We start from the raw sequence: 20,129 nt of genomic DNA, 5'->3' as shown, positions 1-20,129 counted from the left end.
ATAGCCAACAATACATTGTATTGGTCAAAATTATTGATTTTTCTTTTATGCCAAAAATCATTAGGATATTAATTAAAGATCATGTTCCATGAAGATATTTTGTAAATTTCCTACTGTAAATATATTAAAACTTAATTTTTTATTAGTAATATGCATTGCTAAGAACTTCATTTGGACAACTTTAAAGGCGATTTTCTCAATATTTAGATTTTTTTGCACCCTCAGATTCCAGATTTTCAAATAGTTGTATCTCAGCCAAATTTATTTATTCAGTATAAATGTATGTATAAATCTCAATTTCGAAAAATTGACCCTTATGACTGGTTTTGTGGTCCAGGGTCACATTTGAGAACACTAACTAAACCCGCTCATACTTAATATTAGATTTTTTTTTTTTTTTTTAAATGTCATTATTATACACTTTAAATTAATAAATATTAATAAATAAATTTTAAAAAAAAAGAAAAAAAAGAAAAAAAAAAGAATTAATTCTTGATAAAAAAAAAAAAAAGAATATTCAATTTACTTGTGATGTAGGCCAAACAATTTAAAACAGTCTGAGAACTTTTTAGTCAGCCTGTGTTTGCTCTTTGATATAGATGAGACCGCACCAGCTGCTCTGGCCCTTATCACAACATTCCTCAGAGGCCTGTGTGACATCCTTTAAAAAACATGCTTGAAGCTTTCCACATGTAGCAGTTAGAACCTTAGCATTTAAACCTTCAGTATGTGCTTACAGGAAACCATACAGAAGTTTTTAGGGATGCGCACCTTTAATAACTTGTCTTGTGTCCGGTCTTCCCATATAATGAGCTGTAGTCACTCTGTATAATTTTTGCATGTTTGTATAGGAAAATTTAAGTATATCATGCTTACTTATCAAATATGGCACTTTGATGTATGCAATAAAGTGATAAAATGGCCTGTCTAGAGTTCAGTAAGGCCTTGTTAACACTAGTCTCTGCTGAAAAACAAAAGTGTCTGATGATCTTATTTGGTTTAAATTGGTCTAGTTAGTCTCCCAGTCTGATCAGCTCACAAGTGCTCAAAACCCTAACCAGACCAGCCTGACAGTCCAAAGAAGACCTTAATTTGTTTTTTTCAGCAGGGTTAACACAACAGACTCACATGGGAGACATGCTAAGTGATTTGGGAGGGAATTTTAACCATGACAAGGATTTTAAATGCACAGACAATGGTCCTACACATCGGCAGCTCTGTTTCGGAGAGAATCATATAAACAGTTACTACTCAACATGCCAATAAAATCCTAAGGGCCCTAGAATACTTTCCTACTTCTTCATAGTTGGAAACAATAAAATATCCATTATTCAACAAAAATGATGTGTGCGAACAAGACACTGTTCTTGTGACTCCCGCTTTATGAATTATTCCATCATACTGCACATATAATAAAGTCTTCATGAATGACATCACTCCAGGGATGTATCGGATGCTTTCCGCTGGAGCAGTGTGAGGTGAACACACGTCATTCCAGACGCCACTGGCTCCAAACTCAGGAACCTGAGCAGCTGCCTGACAACTGCTGGAGCAGAGATGGTCTTAGCAGATTTATCTGACCATTAGTAAAGCCGAGTCAAGTATTTTCATGCTTTTCGGCTCCTTGTCAAGGATCTGTTAGCCATAAAGCAGAACTATGTTTCTCTCAGGGTTACACTTACACAGGGTTTGTCTCGCACACATTCCTCAAGTCATGAGAGCATATTTTCGGTTTAGTGTTTTGGCTGAACAACACTAGTTGGCCTCCTGGTTTATAACTGAACCATGTGGCTTTTGATAAAACAATAAACTCCACATCCAAACATCAAAAAGATCCACACACCAAAGAGAAGACTGTTTGGCTAAAACCATGTGCCAGAGATTCTTAAAAGAAATGAAAGTACCACAAAAGATTCATTCATTCATTCATTTGTATGTTTTACTGTTACAGTTTTGGCAAAGTAAGCAAAGAAAAATGTTAAACTGTTTTAACTAATGAATATACTGTATTTACTGTTCAAATCCCCAGTTGTTTTCAAAGAATGTTTTTAAAGAAAGCTTACATGACATTAAATTGATTGTATTTTTGGGGGCATGCTTTAGATGATGCTTCAGATGTTTTTCCAACAAATATTCACATTAAAAATAAAATGTTCTACCTAGAGGCACATAAAAAATATTTGGAGAACTTTGTAACTTCAACCTTCAAAATAATACCAAAAAAAAAAGAAAGAAAATTAATAAAGAAATAAGAAATAAATAAACAAAATAATAAAAAAAAATTCTTCTTCTATGTTTACACTATTTTTTTTAGATCCCTCACTGTTCTAGCTTGTACTATTCTGGATATTCAATATTTGAATATTTGCACTTCTCGTGTTATTGCCTCCTTAAGATTAATCGTTTTTGTATTCTTCATTAGTAAGTCACTTTGGATAACACTGTCTGCTAAATTAATAAATGTAAATGAATAAATGTTTTCTTTGTAAATTATATTGTATTTTATTTTAAAATATAATTAATAAAATGTATGATTAAATTTGTTATTAATAAAATTTTTAAAACCTGTTCAAATATAAAAGTTCTTAAAAAGATCTTAAAAGTATCATTTAAAAGACATAATATTGCTGTTGTGAAGGCGATATCACGTAAATGCCCCATTCCAGGGAAAGATGTCAATAAAAAAATGACACTTCACTTTCACAAACAGCACATTAAGAATTGGGGGATTTCTGCTAACAGAATGGGCGGATGTACAAGGTCCCTGATCTCTCTTAAAAAGAAAGCCAGGCTTTAATTTCAGACACTAGTTTCAGCACAAAACAAATCATCACACTATCCATGGCCTCTCCTCCAATAAGCCCCCTCCATGAACGCACGTACACATGCACGCAAACATACATCACACAAACACATACAGCCTGTGTTGCAAATGCTCCTTCAGGAAACAGAAAAAGGAAACGAGGGAAATCTCCAGAGCCCCATGACAGCTCTGCCTGAGAATAGATGGCTGGAGAGCAAGACAGACACACAAACACACCCACATACAACAAGGGCATCAGAAAATGGTGGAGAGGAACATTTGTGAGGGAAAAAAGGAACATGGACTTACTATTGCTGTAGGTCAGAAGATGTTTCCAAGGGGCTGAAAGAGGGGGCACTCTGCAACAAACCAAACAAAGAAGTCATTGATAGCTCCAAAGGCTTGACTCTCTGGCAGCTGGAAAGGGAGAAGGCGCATTAGTCAGTCAGGCTTGCGAACGTCTGCCGCGTCCAAAGCTCTGAAACTCTTAGGTCCTCCGGACGAAGTCGAGCGTGGAGAAGTAAGCAAGTATTTTGGCCTGCATGCAAGTTAGGGGGGAAAACAAGCGACTGGGAGCGAGGGGTGGGATTAGCGGGGGCGCCCATTTTGGGAGGGGGCTGTCAGCGCTTCCACCAATCAGCTGCTGTCTCTCACCGAGGCTCTCTTTTGTCTTCTATTGAGTCACTCTCATTACTGGCCGGCCAGACACAGAGACAATTTAACCAGCTGGTGTGGGAAGCAGGCCAAATTACATGGGCAGACGTGGACACACACACAAATAGATTTACATACATGTATTAAGAATATCACGAGTGTTGGATCGAACATGCTATACAAAATCACAGGGCGATATTAATAGTACATCAAAGGAAGTTCACATAACGGGCATCCAGTGCTGGGTAGTAACTGAATACATGTAATCTCATTACATAATCAGATTCCAAAATTCAAATACTTGTAATTCGATAATATACATTTTAAAATGCTTATAATCCGATTACAATTACTTTTTGTAATGATTACATATTCACACATTTAAAATATTTACCTGAATCCCCTGCGAGAATTACATTTTTTATATTATAATCTAACAACACATTTGCATGTACACAGTTCTCTGATGTCGGTTAATGGTCACACTGACATGCAGGTAAACAAATTAAATATTTCTATTTTTAGTGTTCAGGTTTTTTTTATTATTATTTTAAAAGCATTTCTTTTTCTTAAAGTTTACATTTTTATGATTTAATGAATTCGTTTTTCATAAATTCACGATTTTGGAAACTCTGACATTTAATGCACTTCACCCCTGTTGATAATAAAAGAAATAATGTGGTACACAATAATCCTATTCAAATCTATGTGATCAACAAGTTAGGTCAAAAGTAATCTAAAAGTAATTAAAAGTAGTATTATATTATCTAAAATGTGTAACGTAATGGATTACACTGCTGACTACAATTTCCATCATGTCATTTGTAATCAGTAACAGACTACAGTTTATAAGTAATCTACCCAGCACTGTGTGCGTCAAGCCAATAAAGAGAGCAGCTGTTATTGCCGGGCAGCAACTCCTGACGGCAGATAAGAGAGAGCCATTCGCTGGGGCGGCCTGTAGCCCTTCTTTCATTTTGAATGGTTTGGAGGCATCTAATTTTAGGCTGCTGTTTCTGTTGCTTTTCCCCAAGTGCACGTCACAGATGGTAAAAATAGCATGACAGCACACCTCGGAAGAAAAAAGCCAAGTGATGTTTGCAAATACGATTGCACAATCCCAGTCTGCCACTGTCCCTTTAGAGGCATGCCACATGAGTGCCAGCACCCCACGACCCCCTCTTGTGACTGACAGAAAAAAAGTTCCAACACCTGACCGCAACATGTTCATCCCATTGGTTGCTGGGGTAAAGAGGATCACGAATAACCTTCGCGAATGAATACAGGCTTTGTGTGAGAATATTGCTCTATTTATACAGCATCATGTTCTAGAAGTTTTGTTTCACCCAGTGACATATCAATCCACTATTACGTGTGCAAAGCGACCTCTAGTATTTTTGTCCATTTTTTTCTTTCTTCCCATTTTTCTTCTCTAAAAAACAGCCGGCTCAGCATCCCAAGAGGCTTTCGCACGAGACTTGGCACAGATGCGAAGAATAAGCAAGCAGGAAGCATGCGTGAAAGCCTTATCTGAAGTGGCACGCATCTTAATCTAAATACTTGTGACAGCCAGTACAATACCTTAGTGTGATGCAGCTGTTGAGATGAGATGATAAAAAAGTGAAATTATGCAATTAAGTATTATATTAACACTGGTGCTGGCATTATAACGTACAGGAAGCCTTGTATACCGTATCTGACAGCACAAAAAGTGAACAAAAAGAAGTGTTCTTAAAGTATTATGGTATAAAAAAACATAAACATACTAAAAAGATGATTCTGTTTATACTTAACTGTGAGGATGACTAAATGGCCCTTGCAAACTCACAAACTTAACCACCGCAGTAAAGTCAGAACTGTTATAAGTGAGATTTAAGCTGAGTACTTGACATTCTTGACATGACATTTGGTACAGTATGGGATTTAGTATTTATACTTGTATTTGTGTCAATATGGTAATAGATTATCCTATTAAAATCAATGTGATAAACAAGTTAGGTCAAAAGTAATCTAAAAGTAATTAAAAGTAGTATTATATTATCTAAAATGTGTAACGTAATGGATTACACTGCTGACTACAATTTCCATCATGTCATTTGTAATCAGTAACAGACTACAGTTTATAAGTAATCTACCCAGCACTGTGTGCGTCAAGCCAATAAAGAGAGCAGCTGTTATTGCCGGGCAGCAACTCCTGACGGCAGATAAGAGAGAGCCATTCGCTGGGGCGGCCTGTAGCCCTTCTTTCATTTTGAATGGTTTGGAGGCATCTAATTTTAGGCTGCTGTTTCTGTTGCTTTTCCCCAAGTGCACGTCACAGATGGTAAAAATAGCATGACAGCACACCTCGGAAGAAAAAAGCCAAGTGATGTTTGCAAATACGATTGCACAATCCCAGTCTGCCACTGTCCCTTTAGAGGCATGCCACATGAGTGCCAGCACCCCACGACCCCCTCTTGTGACTGACAGAAAAAAAGTTCCAACACCTGACCGCAACATGTTCATCCCATTGGTTGCTGGGGTAAAGAGGATCACGAATAACCTTCGCGAATGAATACAGGCTTTGTGTGAGAATATTGCTCTATTTATACAGCATCATGTTCTAGAAGTTTTGTTTCACCCAGTGACATATCAATCCACTATTACGTGTGCAAAGCGACCTCTAGTATTTTTGTCCATTTTTTTCTTTCTTCCCATTTTTCTTCTCTAAAAAACAGCCGGCTCAGCATCCCAAGAGGCTTTCGCACGAGACTTGGCACAGATGCGAAGAATAAGCAAGCAGGAAGCATGCGTGAAAGCCTTATCTGAAGTGGCATGCATCTTAATCTAAATACTTGTGACAGCCAGTACAATACCTTAGTGTGATGCAGCTGTTGAGATGAGATGATAAAAAAGTGAAATTATGCAATTAAGTATTATATTAACACTGGTGCTGGCATTATAACGTACAGGAAGCCTTGTATACCGTATCTGACAGCACAAAAAGTGAACAAAAAGAAGTGTTCTTAAAGTATTATGGTATAAAAAAACATAAACATACTAAAAAGATGATTCTGTTTATACTTAACTGTGAGGATGACTAAATGGCCCTTGCAAACTCACAAACTTAACCACCGCAGTAAAGTCAGAACTGTTATAAGTGAGATTTAAGCTGAGTACTTGACATTCTTGACATGACCCACGGAGATGGTGGGTGAAAGTGACGTGGACAGTATGTCACTGAGGATATGGTTTCAAAGCCTTACGTTGTTTGAAATGCCAACTGAAATAGCATTTCTCATATAAGGTATTTTACTTTAAAGGAAATGACATCTCAGGAAGTAATAATGCTGAGATAGAATTTCCCATCGTCTTATCTGGTAGTACATGTCCCATTTGTCACATCGGGGTATACAGGTTATAATTTCAGTATGTAGGCCTTTATGTACAATGAATCTATTCTTAAAAGGCATAGTTCACCCAGAAATGAAAATTCTGTTAAAAACAAAACAAAATAAAATAAAATAAGTCATAAAGGTTTGGAATGACATAAGGGTGAGTATATGATGACAGAATTCTAATTTTTTGGTGATGTGCCACAATGCCACAAGCCACAAGCCACAATGTGCTGAAAGCATTTATCACTGCAACTTAAAAGTTCTTTTCTTCTTTTTTTTCAGCAATGTCTAAATACCTGTTTTTAAATTAAATCATATATGGTATAAGTTTTTCTAGCTTATGTGCCTCATAGTTCTAGCTGCTTTTCCAAAAGAGGCCATAATAAAGATCAAGAGATGTTTACCACAGTATTTCCTAGGATGTTAATTCCTTTCCCCTGACTGTTAAGGCTAGTCAGTGGAACGGTGTGTTAATAATGTTTGTTCATTTTCATGTGCTAGTTTCCAAACAGGTGCAGGAGATGACTCAAGAAAATTTACAACTTTTCTGTTATATAAATAGCATACAATGTGAGTGAGGTGCCGTGCAACTTAACCACATGAACAAATGGGGCTTATGTGTCCATTAATGAAAGTATAACTTTATACGCATTCTTTGATACACTGCTATTATCAAAGCACATCTTCTACACAGGAATGTTGTTGTCTCTAATTGAACAAGCACATAGTGGATATGGACTTCTGGTGCAGTACATATTTCTCATTCCATATGATGGTAAACACAAGATCAGTAGGAGACGGACTGACTGTGTTTGTCACTAGACTTTGGCGTATCAATCACTGAGGAAGTCAGGTCACATGCAGTGTCCAATGACCTTCAACCCACTTAAAGACAGACACACATGCAGCTTCATACTTAAAGTTGCCCCCAGTTAGGAGTCAACCAGCTCAACAAGTCTATTGCTGGGATTTTCTGTGACCACAGTCTCAGAGCTTTAAGACTTAAGCTGGTATATATGATGGATACTGTTGTTAATATTTCTGATACTAACACATTTCATGAGAGTGTTTACAAAGCTTTAGAAATGTGCTTAATTTTATTTTTACAGCTGAATTTTTATGGGAATCCTACTAAGCCAATAAGAAACTAAGACTATTTCAGCATTGCATCATAAACACAGTGAGACTGGTTCGCATCAGCAGACTCTGACTCAGTGAGACACCCGCTCTCAAGGAAAGTGACTCTCCTCACTTTCGTCTCTATGCAAGTAAACCTTTTCTAAACTTGTGCCATGACGCTGATAGTCAGATTTATGAGTCTATCCATCAGGAATGCAGCCTGTGACTCAAGGATTTGGTTTCACTGTCAGAAGAACCAATTCTAAAGACATGTCATACATCCCATTCAAATAGGATGCATGCATGGACAGTAATATTGTGAAATATTATTACAATTTAAAATAGATGTTTTCTATTTTAATAATATATATTTTAAATTGTAATCTATACCTGTGATGGCAAAGCTAAATTTTCAACAGCATTTACCCTAGTCTTCAGTGTCACATGATCCTTTTTATTTAATTCTAATTTTATTTTATTCTAATATACTGGTTAGGTGCTCAATTTATAATTTTTTTATTATCAATGTTGCTTTTTTTTCAGCATAGAAAGTTAAAAAGAAATGCATTTTTTTAACAATGTAAAAGTCTTTAATGTCACTTTTGATCAATTTAATGTGTCCATGCTGAATAAAAGCTTTCATTTTGCACATTAACATTTTTATAGTCTATAAATATCAAAAGGTTAAAAGGTTATTTAAAATTACTAATGTTTTAGTTATATCCCCAGCCCTAAAAGCAATCATAGTGAGTTGGTAAACAACCCAATCACCTTGGGGTGTATCATGGTACGTGTCTCCAAGCAAATAAGTGTGAACGAATGTGCCTTTTTTCTCCCAGGTGTTGAGTTGATGACAACGCTGCACAGGCTCTGTGCCACTGATAGCATAGCGACGGCCTTCCTGTCCCTCACTGAACCCAGTGACAGCACGCCATCAGTGCTAATTTACAGTGCTTTACTTACTGAGTCATGGTCAGACAAAAAGTTTACACTGCAAAAATATAATTGCCATGAGCGGATAGTTTCTGGCAGGATGTTATGTACTTTCACATTAGTTAGGTGGATGGAGCAAATCTGACAACCAATAAGTGGTTGATGCAGAGGCCAACTTTTCTGTCAGTGTTGCCAGGCAACGCTACTGAAAACAGGCATCAGGGTTAAGCACAGGGGAAAAAGTTTGGCTAATGTTGAGTCTGTCGTCTTTACCAAACTAGTTGCAGCATCATAGCTTGCTATCTGTTTCCAGTCTGGGCACGCCATAAAACTGAAAACCTTCTCAATCATCTGTGCCAACACCAGAATTACTGCCAGTTAAATAGCAGGGTCTCAAAAAAAAGACTCAAAAAAGATGAGAGCTTCCTAGAGGCACAGGCTGCAGAATTTTTTTGTCGAACGAACCTCAAATGCAAATCGGATGCCAATTTAATGTTTTATCACAGTGCAAAAGATAAAATACTGAGATTCAATTACAGTCAGAAAAGACAAATATGAGATGAAAAAGATGGTGAAAAAAGGTTCAGGCAGATTGTGGATTATGATCAGAAAACATGCTGGCAAACTGAGAGGTGGTGTTTGCCATGATCGACTGTACTGTTTACCATTTCTTTTAGCATCTCTGATGCAGCTTCTGAAGCACATTCAGAGGAGCTGTTCCGTTACTACTTTTGTATTGCTTTGCACTCAACTACAATGGGCTGGATAAGGAACAAACATATGAATGGTCAGTGCAGACAGGAAGTGACGTAAGAATGGAATAGACAGACATAAAAAATATTTTGGGTCCTGTATGAAAAAAAAAGGGATGACATGCAGGTTTTTTTTTTTATAAAAATGGGTCACTTTAATACTGCCAACTTACCGCTTTGCCAAACTCCATTTCAGAAAAGAACCTATACCAAGGCTCATTCTCTAAATCTACATCTTCTGGACTTATGTCCTGAGTCTACAGAAATATGGCAACAAGGAAAGAAGGACAAAGAGAAAGAGAGAGAGAGAGAGAGGAAGACTCAGAATATGAATGAGATATACAATGAGACTGAATGATGATGTTACATTAATTATCTTTTAATGTCATAATCTCAGACAGTAAGAAAGGCTCCAGGCTGAGAGAGTGGAGGAAACATGAATTGGATTTGTTTCCAGCTTGATGACTTATTGCAAGAACATCTGGTTGATCTCAGCATTCAAAGGAACAGGAAATAGGAAATAAAGATCTCATAAAGGCAAAGTCCTGATGATGGAAAGGGATCCATCAGAGCTAGGGAGAAATCTTTTACACTGTATGACAAGTGAATAAGGGGAATAAACACATATTCACATACTCAAAATGCAAATTTTATCCTTCTGCTATGAATATCAATATTTTTGCATTGATGGTTGTAAAAAAAAATATTTGCTGTTCTTAAAAAATATCTGTAATACAATAATAATGCTAAATTTAACATTATCATTCAAAAGTTTGGGGTCAGTAAGTTTTTTTTTTTATTATTCAGCAAATACACATTCAATTGATCTAAAGTGACAGTAAAGACATTTATGATGTTACAAAAGATTTCTATTGAAATCTTTATACCTTTTAAAGGAATAAGGATCATGTCAAGCGTCATGTGACACTGAAGACTGGAGTAATGTCATTGCAGGAATAAATTATCTTTAAAATATCTTGAAATTAAAAAAAGTTATTTTAAATTATAATAGTATTTTAAATATTTACTGTTTTTACTATATCTTCAAATACATTTTCTTTAAAAAACATTTAAAAATTGTTATCAACCCCAAACTTTTGAATGGTAGTGCACATATCATTTAAATGCAATTAAAATATTTCACAACACAGAATTTTCACAATAATGATGGACTGTTTCTGCAAAGCTAAATCAAATTAATAGGCACAGGCAGCACATTATCTTCTGACCTAGATAGGACCTGACCTAGAGCCATTTTAATTACTTTCCCTAACAATGAGGGAAAAAACGAAAGACCTAATGCAGCCCGCACTTTCTCTGCTTCAGCATCAAACATGCTTTGCTTTACTTCTACAATAAACCTATTACAGCGCTATGTCATCAGAAGGACATTATGTAATAGCAGCAGCTCCCAGAATGAGTCATGCTAACAAGATTGAATCATTGAATGTCATAGTAACAAACCTTCCATTAAAAAGACCAGACTGCAGGCACATACAAGCCCCTGCAAGAGCCTCTATTCTTAACTAAGTCTGGACACTGCAAGTGTCACTTATTGATGATCTTTTTGAGTAAGGGGTCCTCCTACTTCCTATATTCTAACGATTCTGTAAGATACAGTGTGTGCATCAACACACAAGATATATATGCTATGTATCACAACATTGAAAAGGGTCGCCAATACAAGTCACCTACCGAGGTCACTTAATAAGACTACCAAGACACAGCTGTGAGTGTGCTGTCCTTGTAAGTGAAACAGGCAGAATACAGCTCTTGCAGCGTCAAACGGCATGCACAGGTCTGCACCATCACCAGTAAACAAACATGCATGTATAAAGAGCATCATACCGGTCTCTCTAGCTTCAGCACTGAGGACTTTCCTGGCTCGTACTCAAATATGCTCTTGGGCTCGGCGCGGTACTTCCTGGTGTCTACTTTCTTGTCTGGGGGCTCCCACTCATTCCTGCAGGGATGCATGGGGGGAGAGATGGAGTGATACAGCAAGGGAGGTGGAGAGTCACCATGGCAACCAGCAAGGGCAAGTTTTAGCTGTACGTTCCCATACATGCAGCTTATGTTTTAAAAACACATCATACATTACATACATATAAGCACTTAAATCATCTAACCAATCTACACCAACATGTGTTCAGTTACCTATTCTGTATAACTGTAATTTAACACAATATTTCATTATAAATTATTACAATGTACTTTACAATACATCTCAGATCTTTGAGACTTTATGTACTATAGGTACCATGAACTAACAATTAATATAAATTTTTTAACAATTTATTCATTTGCATTGTGATCTATGTTCATTTATATAAATAGATATAAATAAATTACATAAATTTATACAAACATTATAACAATAATACTGTATAACACTAGTATAGCAACAGTTTATTTATATAAAGGTATATAAATGTGCTACTGTTTATACTATTAATTCATGTTTGTTCATAATAAACTAATTAATTTTAAAAAGAAATAAGAATAAACATTAACCTAGAAAAATAAACACAAAGCACAGTTTAACGTTAGTTCAATAATTCAAGTGAAAATGTAAACATTTTAAAAATATCCATAATATAATAATTATGCTATATTTAACATTATTGTGCATTACCATTCAAAAGTTTGGGATCGGATGAATAAGAATTTTTTTTTTTATTCAGCATCATTACTTTTTTATTTTGATCAATTTAATGCATTAAAGTATGCATGAGAGTAACGCAATTTCAATTCTCTGTGTGTATGTGCTGTACATGTGGAAGAATTGACAATAAAGCAGACTTGACTTGACTTGACTTGACTAAAGACATTTATAATATTACAAAAGATTTATATTTAAAATAAACATTGTTCTTTCTGACTTTCTATTCATCAAATAATCCTGAAAAAAGTGAAAATCCAAATTTAAAAAATAAATTTCAGAATTTCTTTATTTGTGCAAATCTTGATGATCCATGTTCTCCACAAATAGTGCAGAATCTTAAAAATGTCTTATTCATTTAATGTCATTAAATGGTTTTGTTTAAAATTTGTCAAAATGCTAAAAACCTTGTTTATCCCCAGTTTTAATTTAGATTTTGAATTCATATATTTGAATTTATATATAAAACCGAAAGTAATCTACAAAGATTCAAGGTAAAGACACTTTATGGTAATGACTTTTCTGCTAGTGAACACTGATGACTGAAAGAAAGGGGTAGCTATTATGTATTTTAGCAGCAAACAGCAACATCTCCTAAGCCAACACATGCTTGTTAATGCAGCATGACAAATGCTAAAATACAATGTTGCACATATTGAGGTTTTGTGAAGAAATGTCATCATCTCTATGTTGAGCAACACTAGCATGGTGCAAGAATTCACACCGTAATACGAAAGTTTCAGGACATCAGTCAATAAATGTACTAGAATCTCTTTCATAAATCATTCTATTTGTTTCATAGTGTCACGGCTCACCTCTGAGGTTTTAGGGAAGATGTGCGTGTTGGCACAGGCAGCTGTCCTCTGGAGCTCCCCATGTCTACAGCACTCTTGGAACGAGGGACTGCCCACACTGAAACACAGCTTTCCTTTAAATAAGAATAGTGTAGTTTTTATTTTCTCTCACAGGATTAAAACGAAAACACTTACCATCCTCACCAGCATATGACAGCCTATCATCTGAAAAAGTCAGAAAATACTTATTAGGCACAAATAAAACTTAATACCGAACGATGAAGCAATACAATATATTATATTTATTTCACATTTCAAATGTATTCCTAAGGTAGTTTGTAACCTGTTTTCTTATTGTGCTCTACTTAGTGTAGCCTGTGCTCTAAAGCAGCATCTTTGGGAGGTATTCTAACCATCTAATATATACTAGGTGAAAATTACAGGGATTAGTGTGACATATATAGCAGTCCATTATCAACTAAACAGCAGCTCCAAGACAAGGCCACTTTATTTCCACAGACTAATCCAACCAGTAGATGGCACTCAGCGGTGTGTTTTTCTGATGCTGGAATATTCCATTAGCTGCGAAGTTACAGTACAAATAAAACATTTTCACCGCAATCTACTGAAAGGAGGCATTTCAGTGATGATTATTTAACAAATACTTGAGACCAGCATTGGAATGGCATTGCTAACTGTGTATTCTAAAGAATCCAATGGATACACAAAGCCCATTAGGTGTGTTGTGACTGCTTTAATAATTCAGCAGAATGGTTCACTACAAGCACAGCCACAAAACACATCACAGAGGTATGAAAGCTCTTAAAATGGAGGTAATCAATCTATGAGTTTTAAATACATGGTGATGTGATTTTCTCAGTGTGCTGGAAATAGCTCTATTTCCACAGCTCACCTTGAATGCTATGATGCCTCTTTAGGACAATCAATTTGTTGACACTGTGTACATATAAATCAGCATCTATTGCAGGTTGAGATTTGTGAAAGAATGGACGGTGAGATTTTTTTTTAAAGAAATGCTAATTGAATATAATACTAAATTAATACTTTAATTCAGAAAAGGATGCACTAAATTGATCAAAAGTGACAGTGAAGACACTTATTTAGTTACAAAAAAATATTTCAAATAAATGCTGTATTTTATTACTTTCTACTCCTGAGAAGACAATAATATGCACAATAATATTAAGCAGTACAACTGTTTTCAACACTGATAATAAGAAATGCATCTTGAGAAGCAAATCAGCATATTTAAAAAAAAAAAGCACATTACATTACATTATGGCTACATTACATTTTAAAATATATTAATATGTTAAAATAGAAAACAGTTAATGTAAATTGTAATAATATTTCACAATATTACTGTTTTTGCTGTATTTTTGATAAAACTAAATGCAGCCTTGGTGAGCATTAGAGACTTCATTCAAAAACATTTAAAAAATCTTGTCGACTCCAAACTTTTAAACAGCAGTGTATATCCTTTTTATGTTGGTTTTCATGAACTGTATATAAAATTACCCAATACATACACAGGGATAAATGTGTTGCTAAATGACAGACAGAAAAGAGTGACATGGAGGAATGTTAATAAATATCAGATTATAACTATTACTAAGGTACCTCTGGTTTTCAGTGGCCTGTCATTGCTCTCTGGAAATATGTAGGTGGGACGATATGGATTTTCTTCGACAGGCTCTGAGTAAGGTGAGTGAAAGACAAAACACACACTGACAAAGATGAATACAAACATAGATACATGACTGAAATGTGACCTGGACATATTCAGATTTGGACACACAAAAAGATGAAATAAAAGTGTTGATTGCATGTGATTCCCAGGGTGCATCTTTACCTGGGACTTTGTGAATCTGCTTGAACATGTTTCTGTACCAGTCCTTTGACAGCTCTGTGTTCTAGAAGAGAAAATTGTACAGATGGTGTTTTATTTATATAAGCTTTTGGATATAGTTATGCAGTCAAAGTCTGCACAGGTGTATCTTGAGAACTAGAAGTGGCCGTTTGTTACCCGTACTGGGACTCTGGGTGCTGGGACAGCTGAATGTTCAGACAGTCTCATTCTCTTTCCTTCCATGTCTGCTGGAGTCTCAGAGGAAGATTTATTCTGGCTGACGGTAGGGCTCCGATTAGTGCCACTGCCCTGCTCCGCCACAGCTTCTGAAACACACACACTCAGATCATAAACGTCCAGAACACAAGATAAAATACACACTGGCCTGGTACTTTCAGCTGATATTTATCTAGGACAAAATCTTTAAAAGAATCACTGAATGATTTCATGTTTAAATGAATAAATCATGGCTATAGCCCTATTTGAATGGCAATTGTTTTTCCTAAGAAGGTCAGATATATTTGCATTTGACAGATGTACTTTGTGATTTTAATCCCTTTGGAATCAAACATGTTTCTGTTTTTCTTGCAAACCTTCTTCTCATTTATTTTGACCATTGTTGAATACCGTAACTACATTTCCCGTGGCACTAACTGATGCACCTTTATTATGAATTCAATTTTATTGAGTCCCTGCTGTATAGAATTTTTTTTTTTTTAAGAATCGTACTGAGCCCAAATTTCGAACAGTAGTTCACATTTTATACAAAATGTTTAATCTCCACTCCCATAACCATACACTCCCAACTAATAATTACAGAGATCCTGTCCAGTACATGAAATCGCAGACGTCTTATGGTAATTTTAACTCAAACAAACTAATCACAAGGGAGAGATCATTCTATATCGTTTCTCTTTCTATATCATGAAAGCATTTAGCTTTTTAATGCACAGGATACTTTTACTTTTGATCCCACCTGAAGTATTGAGAGGCTGTTATTTACCTCTGCTGTGCTGCAGCAGGACAATTGTTGGGTTGACGCTGCTGGTGGGGGGATATGAAGAGGACACTTTGGCTGATGAAGTAATAGCACTCGGCTGATCAAGGCAGGACATGAGCTGAGACTGACCCTCACTTACAAGTGAGTCCACCTGAGGAGAACACACAAAAGCAGACACTCTAGTGCCACATACTGGTTGTGAAATACAGACAACTTTGAAATTCCCAGGATTCCTCATGGGGGAAATTTGCTTCACTAAACTTCTCTCTCAAGCAAACAATTGTTGCAAAGATCCTTCTGCAATGCTGCTGTAGACAATGACAGATAACAAAGGATAGCACTTATTTGGTTACTTCTAATTAATTGCCTTCTGTCTTGAGGAGGTCATCAACACCAGGAGTATTCCACTTTATAATGACTTTTATTAAGATTTATTTAATGCTTAGCCAGTAGTATTTTTATAATATTATAATACTTATTTATATCATTTACATAAAATGACTAATATTAATACCTTTTATATGTTCAGTTTTCATTTTAAAGGGATAGTCAACCAATCAGTTGGTGGTAGCCATTGACTCTCATAGTATGGAAAAAATACTATGCAAGTCAATGGCTACCAGCAACTGTTTGGTTACCAGCATTCTTCAAAGTATCTTATTTTGTGTTCAACAGAAGGAAATTCATAGTTTTGGAACATGAGGGTTAAATTATAACAAAATGTTACATTTTGGGTGAACTATCCCTTTAATTTTTGTTTAAGTTTTAGTCATTTTGTTATGTGCTTTTGTCAGTGTAGCTTTAATTTATTTTTAAGTTTTAGTAATTTTAGTACTTCAACATATTCAACTTACTTTTTCAATTAGTTGCATTTCTAAATTTTTAATGTGATAGTTTTATATCATTTTTAATGTAATATTTCCAATAACATTTTTATTATTTTAACAGCAACATTTTTAGTTAACAATAACAACACTTGCTTAACAAATCATTCGTTAAAAATTAGTTAATAGTGAGAAATTACATTAATTTTTCATGGAACTTCTCCACTAATTCCCTAGTGTACCTTCAAGGATACATCATTGAACCCCTTGGATCTACACCATTATAGATGATAATGCAAATATAAAAAAAAAAAAACTAGAAATGTCATCTTGCTTGTAAAATATTGACAACATTCAGTCAGTGCACTCATTTAAATGATTTTAAGATTGAGGAGTTCCTCAGTGTCTCCAGAGATCTTGGGATCAAGCTGTTTAATTAGCACTGATATCAATCTCTGGCATTTTTGCAAGAAAGCAAAGCACTGCTAAAAAGGAATGACGTTCAGACATGGTGACTCACCTTTCTTGGTGTCTCACTGACTTGAGTTGAATTTAAATAAGCTCCGGTGTTGTTTACACGTTTCTCTGCCAGACTTGTTTCTGTGGCATCTCCATTGACCGCACCAAGCCATCCACCTGCAACAAATCCAAACAGTTTGGATTCTTAAAGGATCAGGCAATCTCCAAGGCTCTTTATAAAACCTAAAAAGGCATAAACATGAAATAAAGCTGCCTCTACTTGGCAGTGAACCTGTTTGTTTTCAGCGCTAACCACAGTTTATGCCACAACAAATTCCTTGATCCTGCATTAAACGAATCACCAGCCAGAATCTGTCAGAACTGAACCCCACAGAAAGTCTTCATCCACAGAGAAGCTAATTTATGACTGGAAAAAAACGATTCTCTGAACTTTGTCAGAAGAACAAGGAGACCATTGAACCCACTGTAAGAAGTGTTTGTTCCAATGGCCTTTTTATTCAGGCACAACAACAATTAAGGCATCTCTCCCAAGTGCTGGCAGTTAGCCAGGATAGTCCCAACACTGAAGGTTCCCGTTTCCACAGCTCAAAGTGGGTGTGAACAAAAGACATCTTTGATTATCCCCTGCAAATATAAAAGTTCACTGAAAGTTATTTGAGCAGAATCAGAATGAGTTTTATTCACCAAGTGTGTGCAAACACACAAGGAATTTGTTGTGGTTTTTTAGGAGCTCTTGGTACAAACATACATACATACATATGACATTGAGAACATAAGATCATTTAAATAAGACTAAGGGAAATAATAATAATGTGGTAAACATCTGGAACAGAAGATTTATGTACAGATGTGTGCATTATTTACTGTATATAAATCTGTATAAATAAAAATATATGCATTTACATACAACTTGAGAGAGAGGCAATAATTAGTTATTAAGAAATGAATTACAGACGACAGGTGGTAATTTGAATTTATTGAAAGGATAGCCCCTTGAGATGTAACATCTCATTTTCAAGGGGGTCCTATAAACACAAAAACAAAATATTACATCATAAACAAAACAACCATACAAAACGTGTACACACACAAATATACAAAAACAAAAGACATGCTCAACCAGTCCCCGACTCCCACAGCATGATTACAAAACAATCAACATCATACATAAGCAGAATCAACATAAGAAAACTTAGAAACATACACAAACTATTTTGAGATAAGAAAATAGAGATAGCCTAAAACAATAAAAGGAAGTAGCAGATCTCAAAGACTGACTGGACTCTCTCTTTTCTTTAGATACGGTTGCTCCTTTACGCTTAAAGAATATTAAGGAAAACAGACTGACACCATGGCATAACGAGCACACTCGGAGCCCGGAAAATGGAGAGCAGCTGGAAGAAAACAAAACTAGAAGTATTTTGTATTGCATGGAGGGAAAGTACTTCTACATACAGAAAAGCCTTAAAAAAAATGCTAGATCTGCTTAGTTTTCGTTTCTCTTAGAAGAAAACAAACAACCCCAAGTATTTTTTCAATACAGTGGCTAAATTAACCAAAAATAAAGCATCAGCAGGCACAGACATTTCCCAACAGCACAGCAGTAATGACTTTATAAACTTCTTTACTTCCAAGATCGATACTATTAGAGATAAAATTCTAACCATGCAGCCATCAGCTACAGTATCACATCAGACAGTGCACTATAGATCCCCTGAGGAACAATTCCACTCATTCTCTGCTATAGGAGAGCAAGAATTGTATAAACTTGTCAAATCAACAAAACCAACAACATGTAAGTTAGACCCTATTCCATCTAAGCTACTAAAATAGGTGCTTCCAGCTATGTTCCTTCTTAGAGAGAAATGGTCTCTGTGAGGATTTCCAGTCAGGATTTAGACTGTATCATAGTACTGAGACTGCTCTCATCGGAGTTAGAAATGACCTGCTCTTATCATCCGATCGTGGTTGTATTTCTCTATTAGTGCTACTGGATCTTAGTGCTGTGTTTGACACTATCAACCACAACATTCTTTTGACTAGACTACAAAATTATGTTGGCATTAGTGGAATTGCATTGGCATGGTTCAAATCTTACTTATCTGATCGTCATCAACAACAGCGAATGAAGAGGTATCATATCGATCACAAGTACAGTATGGAGTACCACAAGGCTCAGTACTAGGACCACTGCTTTTCATACTTTACATGTTTCCCTTGGGAAATATCATCAGGAAACATGGTGTTATCTTTCACTGTTATGCTGATGATACTCTATATTTCTTCACGGCCTGACGAAACATACCAATTCGCGGAATGCATAGTTGATAAAAAAATGGATGACTAGTAATTTCCTACTGCTAAATTCTGAAAAAACTCCAAATGTAATAACCTAGAACACTGTCTAACAATTGATGGCTGCTCTGTCAATTATTCAGTTAGGAACCTAGGTGTGTTATTTGACAGCAATATTTCCTTTGAAAACCATGTTTCTAGCATTTGTAAAACCGCATTTTTCCATCTTAAAAATATATCTAAATTATGACCTATGCTCTCAATGTCAAATGCAGAAACGTTAATTCATGCGTTCATGACCTCAAGGTTAGATTATAGTAATGATTTATTGGGTGGTTGCTCTGCACACTTGATAACAAACTCCACCTGGTCCAAAATGCAGCAGCTTGAGTTCTTACTAGAACCAGGAAGTATGACCATATTAGCCCGGTTCCGTCAACACTGCACTGGCTCCCTATTGAATATCGTATACATTTTAAAATCATGCTAATTACTTATAGAGCCCTGAATGGTTTAGCTCCTCAGTACTTGAGTGAGCTCATATCACATTATAGTCCTTCACGTCC

The 20,129-nt window shown here is 35.7% G+C and overlaps 1 pseudogene; it reads right to left on the bottom strand.

Moving 5' to 3' along the window:
• Positions 1 to 20,129, bottom strand: part of LOC107676553 (sorbin and SH3 domain-containing protein 1-like) — a 60,293-nt pseudogene that overhangs the window by 15,870 nt on the left and 24,294 nt on the right.

The sequence above is a fragment of the Sinocyclocheilus anshuiensis genome, unplaced genomic scaffold (assembly GCF_001515605.1).
Source record: "Sinocyclocheilus anshuiensis isolate Anshui unplaced genomic scaffold, SAMN03320099.WGS_v1.1 scaffold204, whole genome shotgun sequence".
NCBI classification, from domain to species: Eukaryota; Metazoa; Chordata; class Actinopteri; order Cypriniformes; family Cyprinidae; genus Sinocyclocheilus; species Sinocyclocheilus anshuiensis.
Note: the sequence above shows the minus strand (reverse complement) of the source record. Positions and strands in the feature narration are given on the sequence as shown.